The sequence below is a fragment of the Amblyomma mixtum genome, chromosome 2 (assembly GCF_055824585.1).
Source record: "Amblyomma mixtum isolate Tamu chromosome 2, ASM5582458v1, whole genome shotgun sequence".
NCBI classification, from domain to species: domain Eukaryota; kingdom Metazoa; phylum Arthropoda; class Arachnida; order Ixodida; family Ixodidae; genus Amblyomma; species Amblyomma mixtum.
The window spans coordinates 198,195,605-198,215,604 of record NC_143013.1 but is presented as its reverse complement, the minus strand read 5'-3'; the positions used below and the strand labels follow the sequence as shown (position 1 = coordinate 198,215,604).

Sequence of the window (20,000 nt, the reverse complement as noted above, 5' to 3'; positions counted from 1 at the left end):
ATGCCACGTCTCTTGCTTTTGATGGCCTTCCGCAATTTCCGCAGCAGTGAAGCATACTATGCCCCTGTAATCATGGCACCCTTTTCTAGGAAGTCCATCAAGACTACAACGTGCTGGTCTCAAAAGACTGTGAGCATGACCTTGCCCGCCGAGGGCTGGGCACGTGCCTTCTTTGGAGGCGGTGAGTCCAAGTGCTTCCATTGCATCGACTGGACTTAAGTCTCCGCATCAGAGTGATGGACCCAGCTTTAATGCTGTGCAATCAGTCTGTTGAAAAAGTCCTCCTGGCTTCCACGGCACGTGGTCAAAAGAGCCTGAAAGCATTCCACTCGTTCCTGCTTTTGGAAAGGTGTGAGCAGCCGGGGAACCCAGTGAGCGGATACCTTACGCATATGAAGATAGTCCTGAATGATTTTTACCATGAACCCCACACTAATCTTGAGATTTTGGGCTAGGTCTCGAACGGTTAAGCGGCGGTTTTCCAAAATTGCGGCCTCCACTTGCTGGATGGTGTGTTCATCGATAGCGGAGTGGGGTTGCCCTGCAATCGGAGTCGTTTCCACCGAAGTCAAACCACATTTGAATTGACGATACCAGTTCTTCACTACATCAAATGATGGAGAATCTTCCCCATAAACCGCTTTTATCTCATTGAACGTCTCCCTTGGAATGCGGTCTTTCAAGTACAGGAAATTGATGACTGTTCTGTATTACAATGCATCCATTATCACACCTCACACCACTTCAGCACCTCTAAAAGAAAGACTGTTATTAGTTCTGAGTTGCACATTGGCACCTGACCTATAGTGACTTAATTCATTACACATGCGCAGTTTCAGCGTCCTGCAATAAATGGAAGTAAGTCAGGGGAAATCTTTATTGAACGACCCTCGTAATTGTATAATAGCTACTGACCAAGTCAAATGAAAACAGACCTTGACTTGTGCGACCAGGGTTGCTCTTCCCGAGCAGCCTCTCACCACCGGTCATGAGTTTAATGTTAGGAGAAGGTAAGTGACGCCAACCAAGTAAAATACAGGAAAAACACGACGTTTCGGGACCGGCTCGGCCCCTTCTTCACGGTGTGACTACGGGCGAGCGCAGCTTGGCTTTTTAAGCCCCTGTGTGGAGGACCTGCGGGTCAATGGCCGCAGCCCATGGACGTAGGATGAGGGGAGAGTCCCCAGGGAACGATTAACATTCTCTAGTGTTTGCTGTATGTGCCACGACTCGAGTAGAAGCCTCCTGCGTGGAAACGGAAGCTAACCCACGCAGGAGGCTTCTACTCGAGTCGTGGCACATACAGCAAACACGAGAGAATGTTAATCGTTCCCTGGGGACTCTCCCCTCATCCTACGTCCATGGGCTGCGGCCATTGACCCGCAGGTCCTCCACACAGGGGCTTAAAAAGCCAAGCTGCGCTCGCCCGTAGTCACACCGTGAAGAAGGGGCCGAGCCGGTCCCGAAACGTCGTGTTTTTCCTGTATTTTACTTGGTTGGCGTCACTTACCTTCTCCTAACATTAAATTTCCCAACCAGACAGACTTCTGTCGAATGTTTTCTTTTGAGTCATGAGTTTAACAGCAACCTGCCACGGTGCACAGTTTGACCACAATCCGGTGGGACGTTGTGATGTCGCCACAAGGTTGCGTGACCTAGACGGCCCGCCTGCCTTCTCGGTTGCTTCTCCGGCGTATTTTCGTGGATTTTTCGCTCACAGTGAACGATGTCGACGACACCGACGACGACTCGGGATTTTCTGCGACACGAGATCCTTAGCCCTAACACTTTAAAAGGAGGTTTCGGAGCCCGTACGGGTTCTTTGTTCACAATAAAGCTAGGAGTACAAGCAGTCGCCACAAAAATAAGTAGAATATGACGTAATGATTGCATGTAGGTGGGTGGCATCCTCCGTTTTATTTCGCACACTTGCCATAAGGCATAATTTTAGTTCGCTGCATATTAAAGGAAAGAATGTAAGGTGTTTTCATGGAGGAACCGGAGCAGGCTCCTGCTGTTATTGCTGTCGGTTAGCCACTAGGCAGAAATCTTCCTCCCATGTCGCCGTTATTCCCACTTCCTGCAAAATTCGTGCCCTTGACGCCCTTATGCGTATCCTTCCTTATTTCCGGTTCACGGTATCAGGCGTTGTTTGGATGTACGATGACTCAAGCAAAAGGCGTATCCTGCAGTTCTGCTCTTTGGATAAAATCACGGCGTTGTCCCAGTCTGTATCATGCGCTTTCTCATGCGCGTGCTCGGCAATCGCACTGGAAGCCACTTTGTGAGTTTTGGACATTCCGTTAATGCTCTTTTATTCTTCTGGTGAATTTTCCCGTTTCACCAATGTAGAATTGGTTGCGATTACTGCAGTTAAACTGATAGGGGGTTCTTGACTTTTACCAGCATATTTCAAAATTAACTGAAAAGCAGTGCGTAGCAATAGCAATGCGTCCAATGCGTACGTTGTACTACTTCCTCCCATTCTTCGGTTAAAATAACTGCCACTATGTTGAAAACCATTTTCGCTACTCGCAGTTGCGTTCACTTCTGTGACCTCAAACTTTTTTTCATGTCCCAAATTTCTTAGCTCATGGTTAGCAGTGAGTACTGAGTCCTCCACGTGGATGCCCTGATAACGTACCTCTGGTACTCAGCATACCGAGATCCGCGCTTGTGGGGTCGTTACTTGCAGCTCGTCCACTTCACTTTCTAGGAACATCACTTAAATCTGCGTCCACCACAACAAAGGTTCGCCCTTTATTGTTCGCGCTTAGCTGACTTTTTGCTCCTTTAATTATTCCTTCCGCGTTCCCCCCGGATGGTGCAGTGATCTTTACTGGTGCATTGCTCATAACACAATCGTTTATCGCTTATTCGCTCCTGCGCATGTTAGAATCCTCTACGAGCAGGATGTCGAACCTGAATGTTTTCGGCATCGGTGCGGGTTGACTCCTTTCGGGTTCAGTTAGGGTTCAACTCTGGAGCGCCATTTCTCATTTGTTTGAACCGATTCTAGCCGGTTGATACGGCCGGGTTCACATGGCTTCGGCACGAAGAAAATATTTGACGTGTATGAAGGTCAACATAAAACCTCCGGATAAATTTGTATGCCGTAACCCTTACAAATTTTTTGAGACAGCCTATAAAATCTCCGTACGCTTTTGTCTATAAAGTTTATATTTTCCGTAGACAAATCATATAGACTAGTCTATAGACAATACAAATTCTAGAGACCCTCTATAGGCAATGTATGAAATTATGACGATACACTTTTAGAAGATTTTGCCTATAGACTCTTGGACAGATCCGATCACCCTAACATAGTTCAAGAAACCAATCTGGTATTCACGTATTAAGCTTTTATTACAGACGTCACCGGCATTCTTCGGAGGCATCATAACATCATCAGAAAAAGCGAAACCCTGAAATTAATATTCCAAGATCCACCTAGAATAGTTTACCGACTATCAAAAAATTTACGTGACTTGCTAATTTCTAAAATTTGCAATCGTGAATCAGAAAGCTGCCCACCTTGCAATTAGCCAAGGCGCAAAATCTGCGCACATATCACTCCTGAATAACAGCCATCAACACCGCTTCTGAGTATCAAGTAAAAATTAAAGGGAGATTTAGCTCTGACTGTTAAAGCATGAATTATCTGCCGGAGTGCTCTGTGTGCAAAAAGCAATACAAAGCACAAACCGGAACCCCTTTCTGTTAACGCTTCAGCAACAAAAAGGCTGACTGCTCTTCGCTCCCCAGCCTTCCGCTAAGCACTCAGGATTCCCGCTCGCTCTATCAACAAAATAAGAATCAGAATCAGAATCATATCTTATATGCATATTTGATACTGTTTCTGTTGGCTTAAACGAAAGTCCTGGCGCCCTGTCTTATCCGCACCGGCAAGTGTTATGATTCCTGCATGTGTGTTTTCATATCGCAATTCCTGTTTTCGTCATGTATCTTTCATTGCCATATACCATTCTATCCGCGACAATTGCGTCACAGCCAGTGCCTATCTTGTTCCTGAGCACAATATGTATGGGTGGTGTTAATTACCGACGTAAACGTCTGCTACCATTCACGAACTGTTCATTCTGAAGAAAGCCGGGCCCCCGCCGAAATGTTACCGATATAGTGCTTCTCGCTTGTGACCTCAGCAATTTACGCACATGTGTGAGTGTGTGTATGTGAAGGAAGCCAATAGCCACACAAACGAAGGAGTATAGGGAAACTTTTTTATTTTTATTTGTTGCGTAGATCAATGGAAGCTATTAGCGATTATTTAATCACTTAAAGAATACCGATCAGAAAGCAGAAGAAAAAACATCCAGATGCCGTATATCGGAAATAAATCGCTGTTTTTGTTGCTGCGGCCATCTTCGGTGTGTGTGCGTGTGTGTGTGTGTGTGTGTGTGTGTGTGTGTGTGTGTGTGTGTGTGTGTGCGTGTTTGTTTGTTTGTTTGTTTGTTTGTGTGTGTGTGTGTGTGAGCGTGTGCGTGTGCGTGCGTGCGTGCGTCGGAAGGCAACAGTCACCGAAACAAGGGGTGTATATTAAGGGGAAACATAGGGGATGTGTATTTTTAAAATAATTTATGGCGTTCATCAATGGGACCTAAACTGGGTAATTATTTTTAAAGATAATTGATTATATATCTTTACGTATATACCAAAAACTACCTTGGGCTCGGTTAGCGATATACATAACGATGGTTCAGACGTGACAAAATATATTAGTGGACGTTTCAGACCCAACCGACCTTCATCAGAAAAAAAAAACGAAGACCGGTCCCGCGGCCGAAAAGTTCATTAAACAACATCACATCTGAATAGGGGTGTGCGAATATCAAATTTTTCGAATACGAATCGAATGCGAATAATTGGTTCCGAATATCGAATCGAATATCGAATAATCAAGGACAGACGCATTTAACCACTACAAAACATTTATTTGAGCACCCAAGAACATCACAGTTCAACTATAAGTGATGAAATGAGCACAAAAGGTGTGTGTGGCTGCACAAGAAGTATCAAAGTCTCGAACATTGTTTTTAGAAGAGTGGAAATATCAGAGAAGATGGCTAGTACACCGCATTGATCAAGGCTAGCTTGCCATAAGCACAAAAGCACGTTGCTGGGATGAACATAAAAGGTTGTCGTGAAGGAAAACCGGCTGCTCCACATGGTCAGGCAGAAGTAGTTCCCTTCTAGCTAAAACCACTTCTCCAGCCACAGAAAATGCCCTCTGAATTGGCACTGAAGTGGCTAGTATTACGAGGTATTTCGTGCACAGCTCTGACGATACCAGGTTCGCAGGTATAGCCACAAAGAAGCTCACCAGTGCAGTCAGCTACTGCATGGCCCAACGTTACGCATTGCTCTGGGCGCCGCCATGCTGTTATGTCTCTGTCGATAGGACTTGCGGACCGAAATGAACGCCGGTGCTCGCAATAAAATATTCGGCTAGATACGAATACTCGCGTCGTGTCGCATATTCGAAACTACACGATTACTTGGATTTCGAATCGAATACGAATACTAAAAATATAATATTCGAATTATATTCGAAAATTTCGAATATTCGCACACCCCTACATCTGAACCATTGTTGTAGTGTGTATATATTCTCAAACTGAGTGTGAAAACCAGTATGCAATCTTCGTTTTCGTTGCTTTCATACAAGGAGTCCATGCTTGAAGAGCTTGCGTGATTGTAATATGCGAATAGCCATGTGGCTTTACGTTTGCATCCACCCCGAGTCTTACATATCTCTAAGACTGAATATTTTCCCTGCCTGCTGATGGCACGGTGTATATGTGCAAGGTGCGACAGCCTTTATTGCTCGCTGCATCACTCCTGTCACTTCTGAATATAAATAATGCCACGTATCACTGCAGTTGAGTTGCCTGCTTTGGTTTCATATAGGCAATCTGGATATTATGAAAAAATAAAAATAGATAAGATAGCTGACAAGGGCAGGCAATGAAAAAAAGTGGTTCGAATGTTTGGTGCTATTTTTGCCATAGCCATTTTAAACAGGTTGCTTATTTTGTTGTTTCATTTTTCTCCACTTCACCATACAGGTGCCGTGAGCATGCATAATTTAGCACTCTTAACATGCATACCGCTTCTTTGAGCATAGTGTTTGCACTAGTAAATCAAAAGAACAACACCTTAGTCTCACCGCGGTGGCTCAGTGGTTATGGCGCTCGGCTGCTGGCCCGAAAGACGCGGGTTCGATCCCGGCCGCGGCGGCTGAATTTCGATGGAGGCGAAATTCTAGGGGCCCGTGTACTGTGCGATGTCAGTGCACGTTAAAGAACCCCAGGTGGTCGAAATTTCCGGAGCCTTTTACTACGGCGTCTTTCATAGCCTGTGTCGCTTTGGGACGTTAAACCCTAATAAACCAAACCAAAAGAACACCTTACCAGTCAGGATGTCCTCAACATCTAAACTCTCAGGACGCATGTACAGCTGTCGTGTTCCCCTCCTCAGCCGTAGGTATTCGTGGAGGACAACAGTAACAAGCACAAGGTACCTTGATCGTTCAGGACTGTTCCGTAACGGTTCCCTGTACATTTGCCATGAGTTGGCAAGCACGCCAAAAGGATTCTTCGACGTTGTTCTAGCCCTGAACAACCTGTAATGAAGTAATACCATCATAACAGTTTCTTATCTAGGCTTGTGGGAGTGATGTGTGCACTCTTTTTCCTGAAGCAAAAAATGGTAGGAAAAGATTCGGCTGCAGAGCGATGCCTAGCTCACGAGTTAGCAGGTGCTATGAAGACTTCCCAACATTTTATCATTTGGAGAACAGTTTAAATACTACATATGGCCAAATAAAGCGGAAAATTGGCAACGCCCTGTATACACATAGCACCTGGGTTTTTGCAATTTCCTCTTAACACCACAGCCACACAAATAGAGTTGTTAGCCTTTCTGCCTTTGCGTCACCATGCTACACTTCAGTTCTTCATTCAACATGCACTGGAGAACAAGAACAAAAATGCATGCAAGAAAGGCAACTGATATTTAGTAGTTTGTAAAACGGCTCCTACCTGTAGTTAAAAATTCGCTTCAAGCTAGAGCTGTGCAACAGGATAAGGCCTCATTAAATACAGCTTTAGACCGAAACCTTCATCCTACACAATCACATACAGTGCTGATGTAAATGAGTGTAGTAGTAGTGTGGGTGGTGCCAGGAACTCCACGTCATGCTCAATCTTCTTGCGCAGCTTGGGTGGTAACCACACCCAACTATCATTTAACCGTCCATTTTCCCCCGTATCTACAAAGATGAAGTTCATATCCGCATCAACAAGGGCCATCAGCACAATACTGAATGAGCACTGTAGTTGCGAAACTCTGCTCCACTTTCAGATGGCCGACGTACGACGATATGTTTTCCACTGTACACACACCCCTTCGATACATACTAGTTTACGCAATTTAAGATGACCTGACAATGTGGTAGTCTGTCATGTGCAAAAATTTAGGCATGCGCGTAATGCCTGTATAAATTATGTTCTGATTATGAAATAACACTGACAGCACACAGCTGGAGTACAGAATTTCGAACACTGATTGTTTTATTACTCAAAGCTTGCACCATAGAGGTATGTACGGCTATGTCACAACGTCCCGGGCAATTTAAACTCCTAGCACTGCCGTGATGAACTCATCTCTCTGTTGTGAAGTGGGTATACATAACAGCCATAACGTAAAAGAAATGTGAGATATTTATTCACCTTCACAACCTCCGGAGCCAAAACGTGGTACAGGGCTTTGCAAACTTCAAAAGAGTATGCCCGAAATGGTATTGTGGGTGACATAAAATGCGTACTGAAAGGACATCTGGCTGTCTCCTGTGGAGGTAAACACAACATCATTGAGTCCTGTGCGACTTTTGACATCTGCACCAAAGCACTACTCATTTGCGATACAGAAAAGATGCTAAAAATTTTGCGCCGAATGCTTTTTCGCATGGTTACATCCTGTATGCTTACACACACCTTAGGTGATGGTCAGTTTTACCTGCCTCTGTAAATTTCATTACAATATGATTACTTCAGTTCAGTGTTCCGTTCCAAAACAGGCACCAAGCCTGTAGTATGTGGGGGTCCGAGATAATGACTGGTTTTTGTTACGTTATCCACAAACACTGCAGATCAAAGCTGCTGAATGCCGGCGGCATGGCGCGCGAAAGTCAGTCATACGTGCACACCCACCAGTTGCAAGACACCTCAGGGTCATAGCAAGCTGCTCCCCTGGCTGAATGGCCTCTCGAAAGCAGGTGTCCTTTTTTTGTATGTTGGGTCTGATTTTCGCGAGGATATTCTCAAATCCATTGGTATCCATGCAAATCCGTCTTCGGTATGCCTCGTTGTCCTCAAGTGCCAGTTCGCGCACCGAATTCTGCTATGCGCCTTGTTGCTTGCGTTGTAACAGCCACGGCTGCACCCAGCATCTCCTTTCCTTTTTATTTGGCGGTTCGATCGCTTCTAAAAGCAGCACGGCTGCTGCAGCAGTAGCCGCTGCTCGAACCTCGTCCATTTTGCACAGATGACCGCTACTGCCGACCGCCGCTCGGCTGTTTTGGAGACTCTGGGACACAAAATCCACCGCCGGGACACGGGACAGGCTTCCGTTGGCGTGCGGTCGGCGCTGTTGTCGCCCTCGTGTGACTCGCGGATCGGCCGATGGCTGCAGACTTGCCGAGGCGACGCCGACGCGCTCGTTGGGCGATGACAGGTGGTCGGTCTGCGTCTGCCCAGTTTGACAGACACGCCGCCGGCACAAAAATCGCCGCAGACGAACATCAGCTGACGGAAATCGGCCAATCGTCTGCCTAGCGTGAACGAGCCTTAAAATACTAAGAAGAGTGCTACACGGTTACATAAAAGCGAAATCAACAAATTCAACAAGTCGAGGATAAGGTGGCACAAAGAATTACATCAGCTTGTATACAAGATTAATTACATGGATACAAAAAAAAGATTATGGTAACACTAAAAGCTTACAGGTTATGTAGAATGTACGGGCATACAACAACAAGCAATACTAAGCAGATACATTAGAATGGATCGTTCAGGAATGTGGAATGCCAACAGAGTTCTCACGTTCCGGCGGAGGCGAGCTGGGGGATGATGGTGAGGTGGTCGTAGCAGGGTACCGTATGACGGATGGCGCATGCTCGGTTCCGCGGGAGGCACCCGAGAAACTGGATCTCCCCAAAGCGCACTGCCCGTCGGCGGGACGAGCCCGCCTTTTTAACCTTTCTCCAGGGTTGCGTGGCACGGGGCCGTCAAGGCCTCGAGCTGCCCGGTCACTGCTCCGAGGTTCCTGTTGGAACATGCCTGGCGTGCGGGGGCTGTCCCGTACATTTCGGTATTTAGGAGGCGGCTTGTGACACTGCCCTCCATCGAAGAATATTGCCCAAAAGCATTCGAAGCACTCATGACGTCAGAAAGCCCGCCGGCCGTTGAAGGGGTACAAAGTCGATTCGCACTCGCATAAGGGCGTCATTGCTCGTGTGTCCGTTTACCGCACAGAAGAACATTCGCAGCTACCGACGACGATCTCCGACGCACACTATATTCACACTTGCACATAACACACACAGCACAACGATGCACAAGTCCCCCATTAAAGTCCTGAGTACGTGCTGAATTTTCATTAACAATTGCAACATAGAATCCCAGAAATAAAACACACTGGGTACATGAGCATTACACAATCAAAACGCAGTCACGCAGCAACATCTGATAAGCAACTGTTCTATCGGACTCAGGAAATCGACGCCTACGTTCTCGCTGTCCTTTATATATTCTACTCTGAAGTTACGTTCCTGGAGTTCACCATTGCAGCGCAGGAACACGAACAGCCGTGTTCGTGTTCGGCTCCTTCATGAACTTCAGGCGCTGGTGCTCGATTGGAACGAGGAACTGTCTACCGTAAAGGAAGACTTGGAATTTTTCAATTCCCCAAACGAGAGCGAGAGCCTCCTTCTCAACGTTTGAATAGGACACCTCTCGAGGGAGCAACTTGCGACTAGCGTAAGCGACTGGATGCAGCACTCCGTCATGCGACTAAAGTAGGATAGCCCCATATCCCCGTCGGCAGCATCCGTTCGCAAGACAAACTCCCTTTTCAAATCTGGGAGCTTTCGAATAGGTGCCTCAGACAGTTTGTCTTTTAAGTTCTCGAATGCCCTTTCCTGTTCGGAGCACAAGGTAAGGACACTTCACTCTTCGAGAGCTTCACACAGCGCTCAGCGGCTTGCGGCGTCGATGTGCACCAGGTCCCGACGGTATCACCAAACAGATACTGCAGAACCTGCCTTTGGAACACAGGTAGATGCTCCTAAGCTATCTGAATCGAGCGTGGGAGACTGGCGTCCTTCATATTTGATGGAAGGTGGCTCGTGTTGTCCCAGTGCAGAAGCCTGGCAAAGAAGTGAAGGACTTGGCCTCGTATCGTCCTGTATCACTGACGTCGTGTGTGGCTGAATTTATGCAGAAGCTGGCAAGTAAGCGCTTATCTGGTGGTTAGATTACAGAAAGGCTCTGCCGATATGTATGACATGATTCCGCCCAGGTTTAAGCTCGCAAGATAGCGTCTTGGACTTGATAGGCCACATTGAACATCAAAGAGCTTTCGGCCTTTCAACACTAGCTATTTTCCTAGACGTATCAAAGGCTTATGATAGCGTCTTTCAGAGCCCAATACTGCATAGTTTGCAGAATATAGGCGTACAGGTACATCTTTTGCGATTCATTCACTCTTTTGTCAGTGATCGTAAAATACGAGTGCGCTTAGGCGGTACCATAAGCACTGAAAGGACGGTATCGCGAGGTGTACCTCAGGGAAGTGTTCTTTCGCCATTGCTCCTTAATGTTGTAATGGCTGGCCTTTCCGCTGCTCTGCAAGTAAATTGCAGGCATCTCCATATGTCCATATATGCAGACGACATTTGTGTTTGGTTTACCGGATACCAACACAAGCGGCTAGCTCTGATAGCTCTTCAGGCCCTGCTTCCAGTTCAAAATTACCTTCAAGGTGTTGCATTGCCTCTATCGATGGAAACATCCGGCTTTGTCTTGTTTCCAGGCATAGGAAGACGCTATGCGCAGCTGAAGATAGACCTCGATAACTCTTTCATTAGTCAGTAAACTCATAGGCGCTTTTTGGGCGTTGTAATTCACTACCGTCTACAGTGGCGACGGGCTGTGGACTCGACTGTGGCATCATTATCTTCGCGTCTCAATGCGCTCCGTAGAATCGCAAGTTAGCAATCCTCATCAGTAACGTCTTGGAAGCTTTGCACAGAAAGGCTTCAGGAGAACTATTGTTGTTCCTCAGACTGCTCCTAACAATACAGTTTTTTATGAATCTGTATCGAAACTTCTTAGCCTTGTTGCTTCAGCAAGGTTATTATTGCAACTTAGCCGCCCGGGTTCCCTCTCACCATCTTGCCAGTCTTCCTATTACCAGGCCACGCACATCGTTTACAGACGTCATTGACGCACATCCCGCCATTCTGCCGTCCCAGTTTACACCTGCCTCTAGACCGTCTTCGCCACTTTGGAGCCTGCATAATCCCCGTGTGCTTCTTTCGATACCCGGCATCAGGAAGAAGATAGACTTATCGCCGACAGAACTACAACAAGTCACCCTTGAATATTTACATGAGCACCATGCAAACCGGGTGCACGTTTACACCGACGGCTCAGTGAACCCTATATCTTCTTCTGGCTCCGTCGTCATACCCGCAAACACTACAGAAATTAGAGTTAGGACAGGTCACCGCACTTCTTCGACGGGTGCAGAACTCACCGCTCTTCGTGTCGCCATTGAATGCATCAGTCAGCAGCGCCCTCAGCTGTGGTCTATTTTCACCGATTCGAAAGCTGCCCTCCAAGGCTTACAAGCTGCTCTTCGCCGTGGAGCCCATGAACAACTGGTCGCAGAAATTCGACAGCTACATCACTCTGCCATCAACAAAGGGCATGACATTACCTACCAATGGCTACCGGGGCACAGCGGCATAGCAGGTAATCACCGCGCGGATGAGGTCGCGCGAACTGCGCACGACGACGGCGATTTTGTATCGATCCCCATTTCGAGATCGGATGCAGCGAGCAGGCTTCGCGCACTTGCGCGGGACATCACGCTTGCCGCGTGGAATTCCGGCCAATTTTGCAATTCCCGTTTACAATCCTTGGACCCAGACCTGAAGCTCCGGCTACCATCAGGCCTACCACGACGAGAAGAAACTTTGCTGTGTCGCCTCTGGCTTGGTGTAGCGTTCACCAATCACTACTCATTCTTAATCGGTATGGCTGATAGTCCTGCATGTTCCATCTGCGGGCAAGACGAGACCATAACCCACATTCTTTGTGACTGCCCTGCCTACACCACCGAAAGGCAGTCTCTCAGCCGTGCGCTGGAGCGCCTATATACACGCCCTTTCACGGAAATGAAGATTCTCGGCCCCTGGCCGCGGCGGTCGTCGGCGGAGAAGGCCTGCAAGGCACTGCTCCGCTTCTTGAGAACTTCTGGCCTGCACGATAGGCTGTGACTTTAACGAACAGTGACGTTTTATAGTGACTTCAATTTTCTGTTACTCTCCTTTCTCTTTCTTTTTTTTATCCCCTCACCCCCTTCCCCCCGTGTAGGGTAGCAAACCGATTATTATTTCGGTTAACCTCCCTGCCTTTCCTCTTCTATATCCTCCTCCTCCTAGCCGCCTCAAAGAGACGGTAGCCGGGCGAGCCCTTCTCAGCGTCTTCGAATCTGAGTCTCTAGTGTATACGGCACTTATTACCCTCGGCTCACTGGGTATTGACGTTCAAGGTCGGAGCAAGAGTTTGGAACCACCTTGGTCATTTGCGAGCCTCAACTGTTCGTTGACAATTCCTCATCTTCGCGCTAAGAGTTCTCCTTTGGCGGCAACACGCTCGCTCGTATTGGAACACATTAAGTCTGAATATGATCGTCATCTTCAAATTTTTACCGATGTCTCTGTGGACAAGACCAGAGGAGCTAGTGCTGCTGCTTTTCACATTCCCTCTTTTAAGTGTGCCTGGTCTGTTCTCTTGACTGAAGTCGTGTCCTACACAACGGCCGAAAGCGTTGCCATTCAGGCGGCTCTCAAGAAGCTAGGGTATTGTACGGCTCAACGTGTTGTTATCCTTTCGTATTCAAAATCTGCCCTTCAAAGGCCAGAGCGTGAGTCCCCTATTGATCCTTTGTGTCTTAGCTCTCTACGCTTGTTGCACAATCTGAGCAGCAGAGGCTTCTCTATACGCTCCCAATGGGTGCCCTCGCATATAGGTATCATAGACAACGTGATGGCGGACAACCTCGCCCACAGAGCGCTGTCTGGGAACCCTTCGAGAGAAGTTCCTCAAGATGACAAGAGAATCTTCAGAGCGACAGTGTTGAGTCACTTCACTTTTTGTGGGGCTCACCCAACAAGCCATGTGTGACCAAGGGTCTCCAAAGTTCGCAAGCAACTTCACTGTACCGCATACGCACAGGCTCTGCTCGTACTCCTGCGTGGATGTATAAGACGGGCCTGGCGTCACCTACATCATGTTCAACTTGTGGTGTGTGCGGTGATATAGGACATTACTTAATGTGCTGTACTCTTTACAACGCGGAACGGTGCGTGTTATTCGGTTCGGTGAAGAAGGTAGGACTCCCCCACAGCTCCCTTCAAGACATTGTTTTCCAGCGCCGGAAACCCATTCTGTAGAAAGGAGGCTTCACGTATTCTTCTTAAGTACTTACTGGACACGGACCTAGTCTCCACATTGTGACAGCATGAGCGACTGTTATTTGTGTTTGTGATTTTGGTGCCGGATTATGTGAGCTAGTTATTGCAGGTGTCGCGACGGCGGAGCAATTGCCGGCAGAAACCGCAAGGCTAACCCCACCTGTAGCTTGCAGCATCCCAACTCAACTCGTCCCAAAGGTAGGAAGCTCGTGCCAAAAGCGCAACGTTAACTTATAACTGCGTTTCATAGATCAGGTGCGACGCTGGGAAAGGTAGGGAAGAAATCCGCATGAAGAAATAAAGGTTTGGTTTGGTTTGGTTTATGGGGTTTAACGTCCCAAAGCAACTAAGGCTATGAGAGACGCCGTAGTGGAGGGCTCCGGAAATTTCGACCACCTGGGGTTCTTTAACGTGCACTGACATCGCACAGTACACGGGCCTCTAGAATTTCTCCTCCAAAGAAATTCCAGCCACCGCGGCCGGGATCGAACCCGCGTCTTTCGGGTAGAAATAAAGGGAGGCGTGCTAATCCGCGATTGCATTGTGGAAATAAAGGGAGGCGTGCTAATCCGCGATTGCATTGTGGCCGAGTGGTCTAAAGGCATGAAAAAGCAAGAGCGAGTTGTCAGCAATAACAGCGCGTTTAATCAAGTTCATGAGAAGTGTATCATGTAATAAGCCTGCAGACAAAGCGTTTACTGCGTTTTCCTTACCCCGAGGAACGCACTACTTTTTTAACGCGGATGTAGGCAGCGCAAGCAAGAACGCTAGCTTTGACAGCGTTACACCCACTGATCTCCCCTAGGGGGCTGGATGGCGCATTGAGCGCCGAAAAGTGAAGCCACCGGAAGTATGTGGCCTTGTCCCGGAAGTCAGCCTTTGACAGTGCACGAAATCGGACCTCAGCACGGTTTTTCAGTTCCAGTTTTGTTACATGCAGAATCATGAGCGCCAGGCAGTTCTGATGATTGATGAAATACAGATCACACCTGGGCTTACTCTTGACTAATTGATAGGCACTGTGATCGGAAAGCCCAGTTTCTTTGAGTGATGGGTCGCTTCCACCGGGCACGAAGGCTACGCACGCCCTTGTTTTTATGCTGGGAGACGTGACAAAACGGTGGAAGTAGACAGACGCGTACCACTTTTGCGGAAATTCCTTTCAGAGTGCGAGTGTCAAAACTATTATTTTTGATACGGTTGGCGCTGGGGAGCATTTGGCATATTTGTCAATGTTTTTAGTAATATGGGAGGCGGCAACCAAGGCACGTGGAAACAGGTTGGGATTGCTGTTGGCAATCATTCTAGACGCAATGTCTTGTAAACACCCTTGTGATTCCATCTGGAGTTTCTATTTCATGACAGACACTGCACATTTGTTTAAGAATTTGCGGCACGACCTGACCCGCACGCAGTCCTTTCGCTGCCCGAAAAAAATTGCCCAGAAGAACCAAATGCCATCCAATGAAATGAACCTTGAGCATGTAAAGCAGCTAGTGAGTTTACTCAAAACTTCAGCTAAACATTGCACCACACCTTAAGCCAATTTGTTTAGATAGAGGCTATTTAGAAAAAATCATGACAGGATTGGCATTTTCTTTATTAAAACATGACACTGCCGTTGCGATCACCTCGACAGTGACCAGTTTGATGAGGTGCTTGAGCTGGTCTTCATGTAAGCGTGCCGAGCGCGAACAATCTTTCGCAAGATGCGTTTCTGCGTCGTCTTATGCAGCACGGAGAGCTTCAGCATAAGCGCGATGTATGCATGCTTGTCTTGATGCCGTCGCAGGATGCTCAAAAGTTGTTAGGGATGAAGGAGCGGCATTCCTTATACTAATGCAATCGGGTTGTGCGAAGTGTTTGTGCGCATCTTGCCCTCTAGATTTATGTTCTCTGTCTGGTGTCTTCAGTAACAGCTGACTTTGTATTGGAGGGTAGTCATTAACAAGCACAATAGCCTCTGAGGCTGGTTGCTGTGTTCTGGCAGGGCTCTTGTGACCAGCCATCGACAAGGCTTGGTTGCCACGTACAGTAGAAGCTCGGCTTGTTGCTTGCGTTCCTTTCGTCGTGATACTTGCATACGGCGGACAGTGCTGTTCCTCGGGGTGTTGGTAGCCTGTCGCCGAGCAGGGCACTTCGGGTCTGTGGCTACGTGGTCACCTCTGCAATTTCGGCGTAGTGGTTCTGTCGAAAAAACCTCGAGGGTTGCCATGTGCAGGGCGACCGCGGAAGGAGCATCGACGTTGGTCGACTAGTAGACACGAATTTCTCCTCTGCGAGATTTTGTGACAGGTTCAAAAATGATAGATTTCGAGTGATAAGGTGTTGCCGGTAAGAGTATGCTGAATAGATGAATTTTGCGGGGAAGTTCTGGAGCCCAGAAACGTTATGAGAGCTGCTCTGTTCTTGCCCATGGGACTGGTGTAAGTTATCTTGCACGATAGCACGTAGGGTTGGCCATGAGCTGTTCGCTTGTTGACCCGTTGGCACGATATATGACACGTGGATCTGGCCGCAGCGAATGGTTTCATAAGCCTGTATATGTGTCGCCTTTCCAGAAATTAAGAGAGACTGTAGTTCGAGACACCCCTGGCATGCGTATGCGATTTGTCGACTGCAAACTGATTGCTTCTTTCAAGAGGCTGTACATGAAATCCTGATTGAAAATGAATTGCTCATCGGCAATAGTTCCTTCCAGCCAGTGTGCGGGGCGTGAGCCTAGTTGTCCAGGTGAGGTTAGCTTAATTGTCAGCATGTTTAACACTGTATCGCCAGCTGTAGCTTCGTTCTTTCGCTTAACAGGCTGCCAGACATCCTCTTCAGAATGGCCATTATCAGCAGAGTGATAGATCATGCCCAATAGGGTGACCATGGGCGCCGTGGCAGAGCCCGCGATCGAAAGTGCGCATCCGCGTATCCAACATTTATAGCTGCCAACGAGCGGCCAAGTTTTACGCCGTGCCGTTTGTTCTCAAAGCTAGTGTTATCTTGAGCTATCTGGGAAGTGCCTAACTCCATACTAGGTTGCTTGGCAAATTACAATCTTTTTTTCTTTTTTCTAGCCAGAAAAAACTTAAACATCACTACAAAACTATATGAGACGACATATTCATGTACGCCCCACACACACTTAAATGCGTTATTTTTTACTTATTTGCATTTTGTGAGATCACAGCTTTGATCCTGTAAGTATACACGGTATCGTCGTTTACAAAAAAAACCTGGATGCTGATAGTTGCTAGCCCCAAACCGCTTCCGGCATCATTGGCGCGGCGTTTGAAGAGGTTGGCGCCGGTGCAGAGACCGCTTGTCGCGCTGGTTTTGATAAGGTAACGCAACATGCGAACGATTCTGCGCAGTTTGATCAGGCGCCGGTGCAAATGACGCGCAAGCATTCGATGCTTCTCTTTTTCCTCGGTGTAATTGCTTGCTCTAAAAACGCGCGCTCTTCAAGAAGGAAGTTTTCTGGGGCTAAATCGCAGTGTTGCCCGAACAAATAACGTACGACGAAACCTTGTATCTTTCTGCAAATTCTGCTTGAGGTACCCATTATTCATGGTCAATGTATTATATTTCCCTGGATAAATGAAGTATTGTTTCCCAGCCTCCACCAGAAGCAGACCCCATGTAAACCCTCAAAGCTGGTTCTCACATTTACTCAACATGTAAGCCAGTTTACCAACTTTCACATCTTGTATTTATACTGAAGATGGCATGTATATCATTTTACAGTGTGCTAAGCAGCTACTTTGTCTTGCATTCACATGGGGACTTTTAGAATTCTTTGGAGTTGCACAGACAACAAGCCAGCTTACACTGACTGGCTATCAGCACAACTCTACAGGCATGTTCGCAATGCTCCATTCCAGCTTGTGCAATTTTTATTGCAATATGAGCAATATTGCAATATGTGCAAAAAACGAAGCCATGCGTTTCAGCACAGTGATACATGGCTTGACCACATTAACTGTAGCCACACTGTGCTATTTCTATTGTGGCTTTTGTAATAAACTGAAAATCAAGACAGAAAGAAATCAGTACTATTGCACGGTGGCTCTTCTGTGCAATACAGAAATGCTGCAATTAAAACTGCTCCCACATATTCCAAATTATTGGTACCGTCATAATTCTTTGATGTATTTTCATTTGTACTTCGCAGCAATGTGCTAAAATATAGTAAACTTTAATGCAATCACAATTTAGACACACGCTCCTTATATAAGTGAATAAATGTCTTTCGCCATAACAGTTAGGTGGGGACACAGTAAGGAGGTCTGTTTACGTTACAGTGACAACTACTGTCGATGGATTAATGGAAAGGCTGCAAAATTAAGGCAATTAAATGCATGCAAAAAAAACTGCAGTGTGCTAGTTCAAATAATTGATGATTTAACCGGTACCTGATCTTACCTATTTGAGAAATCAAGCTGAATTTCCAGGTTGCAATTGACAAACTATCGAATTATGTACAGCTAACCTCTCTTATCGTACGCCATGTCCTCGGCCCCGAGAATTCACTAAAGAATCGCGTCGCCGTTCTGAAATCGTTATCGTACGTTTGAGGATAGCGTAACTTTAATGGGGGCACTCTTTAAATATTAGGGGACAAAAAGCCGAGACCGTTTTGAGAAGGGTTAGGACTGATGCTTGGGCGAGTTGGTATACCATGTTCAAGAAGAACGGCACGAAAAGACAAGGACCACAGCGCTTGTCTTTGTGTATCTTCCTGTGGTCCTTGTCTTTTCGCGCTGTTCTTATTGAGAACGGTTGCATATTCATGAGCGGTTTCTAGCTGAGAATAGGCGACTAGCGATCGAACGAGAATAAAGTTGTACACGATTGCGGTGTGACGCCTTTTCTCACTTTCTGGATTAGAAATAGCGCAAATGTTTAATGTTTTCCGCGGAGCTGTTGCACATCAAGCTCACTAAGGTGCTGAAAAGTTTCTTGTGAATTCGTTCGCGGACGTCAGGGTCGGCCGCGCCGAAATCCATGGCTATCACAAACAATAGCGGTTTGACCTCTGACGACAAATCTCACAGCTAAACATGTCTGGAGTGAGTCACAATTGTTGCGGGCATTTCTATCGCAAGATATCTGAATGTATTGCTACGACCAATCCCTGTGCAGACGTACGGGCAGCAATGTCGGGCGCGCCAATCGGAAGGCTGGAATCATCCGCTTCGGTCGCAGGAAGCAAGCTGATCTTACAACACCTCATCCGCCCCTCGCCCTCCTGTACCACATGGTGTGGGCCTGCCCCTCCAACCCTGCTATCCCCCCTCACCACAACCCAACCCGGGAGGACTGGGAGGCGACCCTGCTCGGCTGCTCTGACCTGCAGGCCCAACGGGCCTTGGTCACGCGAGCCTGGGCGGCGGCCGACGCCACTGGGGTCCCGAACTAGGGACCTCCCCCTAGTACTTGTGAGGGCTGGCCCCCTTTGGGTCAGCTCATACCTCACGTCCCGAAGTTTGTATGTAAATAAATGTTTTCCACCACCACCACCACCACCCGCGCCCTCATGCGCCCGTGCGCATAGTCGCAAGAAAGCATGAGCATGCGCCTCAAAAAAAGAAATTCCCCAGGCAAAGACAGCGCTTGTGTGTACGTTGCTACCTTCGGTCACCAGCGCCCACGCTTCGTAGGCCTCAGCAGTCGCTTTTGTGAAGGGCTTTAGAGTGCAGTCGTCGGTGACGAACAATGGAATAACACCATAGGCAACAAGCCCTTTCAGTGCGGATTTCAGTGCCTGCGCACTGTGCAGGCCAGCTTGTTTGAGGTACCTGAAAATATTTCCGAAGTGCAAGTTTTCTGAAGACGAGATTATTTTTCCAGTCGCCACTCGCGTATGTTGCGCGGGTATTGGAGTGCCGCTATTTGGGCCTTATGTAAATATCTTTAACGCACAATTTCAGGTAGGAAATGGACATCTCCGGACAGCTTCGCGGCCTTCGAATATGAGGGAGACTGGAACAGAAAGAGCGCTTAAGACAAGTAAGTCGGTTTTGCAGTTTTGAAAAATAATAAAAGAAAGTATCAGTTTTCCTAAAATGTAGCAGACTAAACAGTACTTTTCGTGTGCGCTCTTGTGCAAAAAATTTAAAAAAAAAACGAAGGAGCTGCGTTTCTGTTGTCACATGCGGCCAGTTACGAAATGGCAAGGTCTTGACGGTGTAAGCACGGTATTTGGGCAGTTCCATGTGGTGTTTAA

General features: G+C 47.3%; 1 pseudogene; it reads left to right on the top strand.

The window, feature by feature from the left end:
• Positions 1 to 14,717: 14,717 nt before the first annotated feature.
• Positions 14,718 to 16,446, top strand: LOC149362158 (uncharacterized; annotated as a pseudogene).
• The last annotated feature ends 3,554 nt before the right edge of the window (positions 16,447 to 20,000 follow it).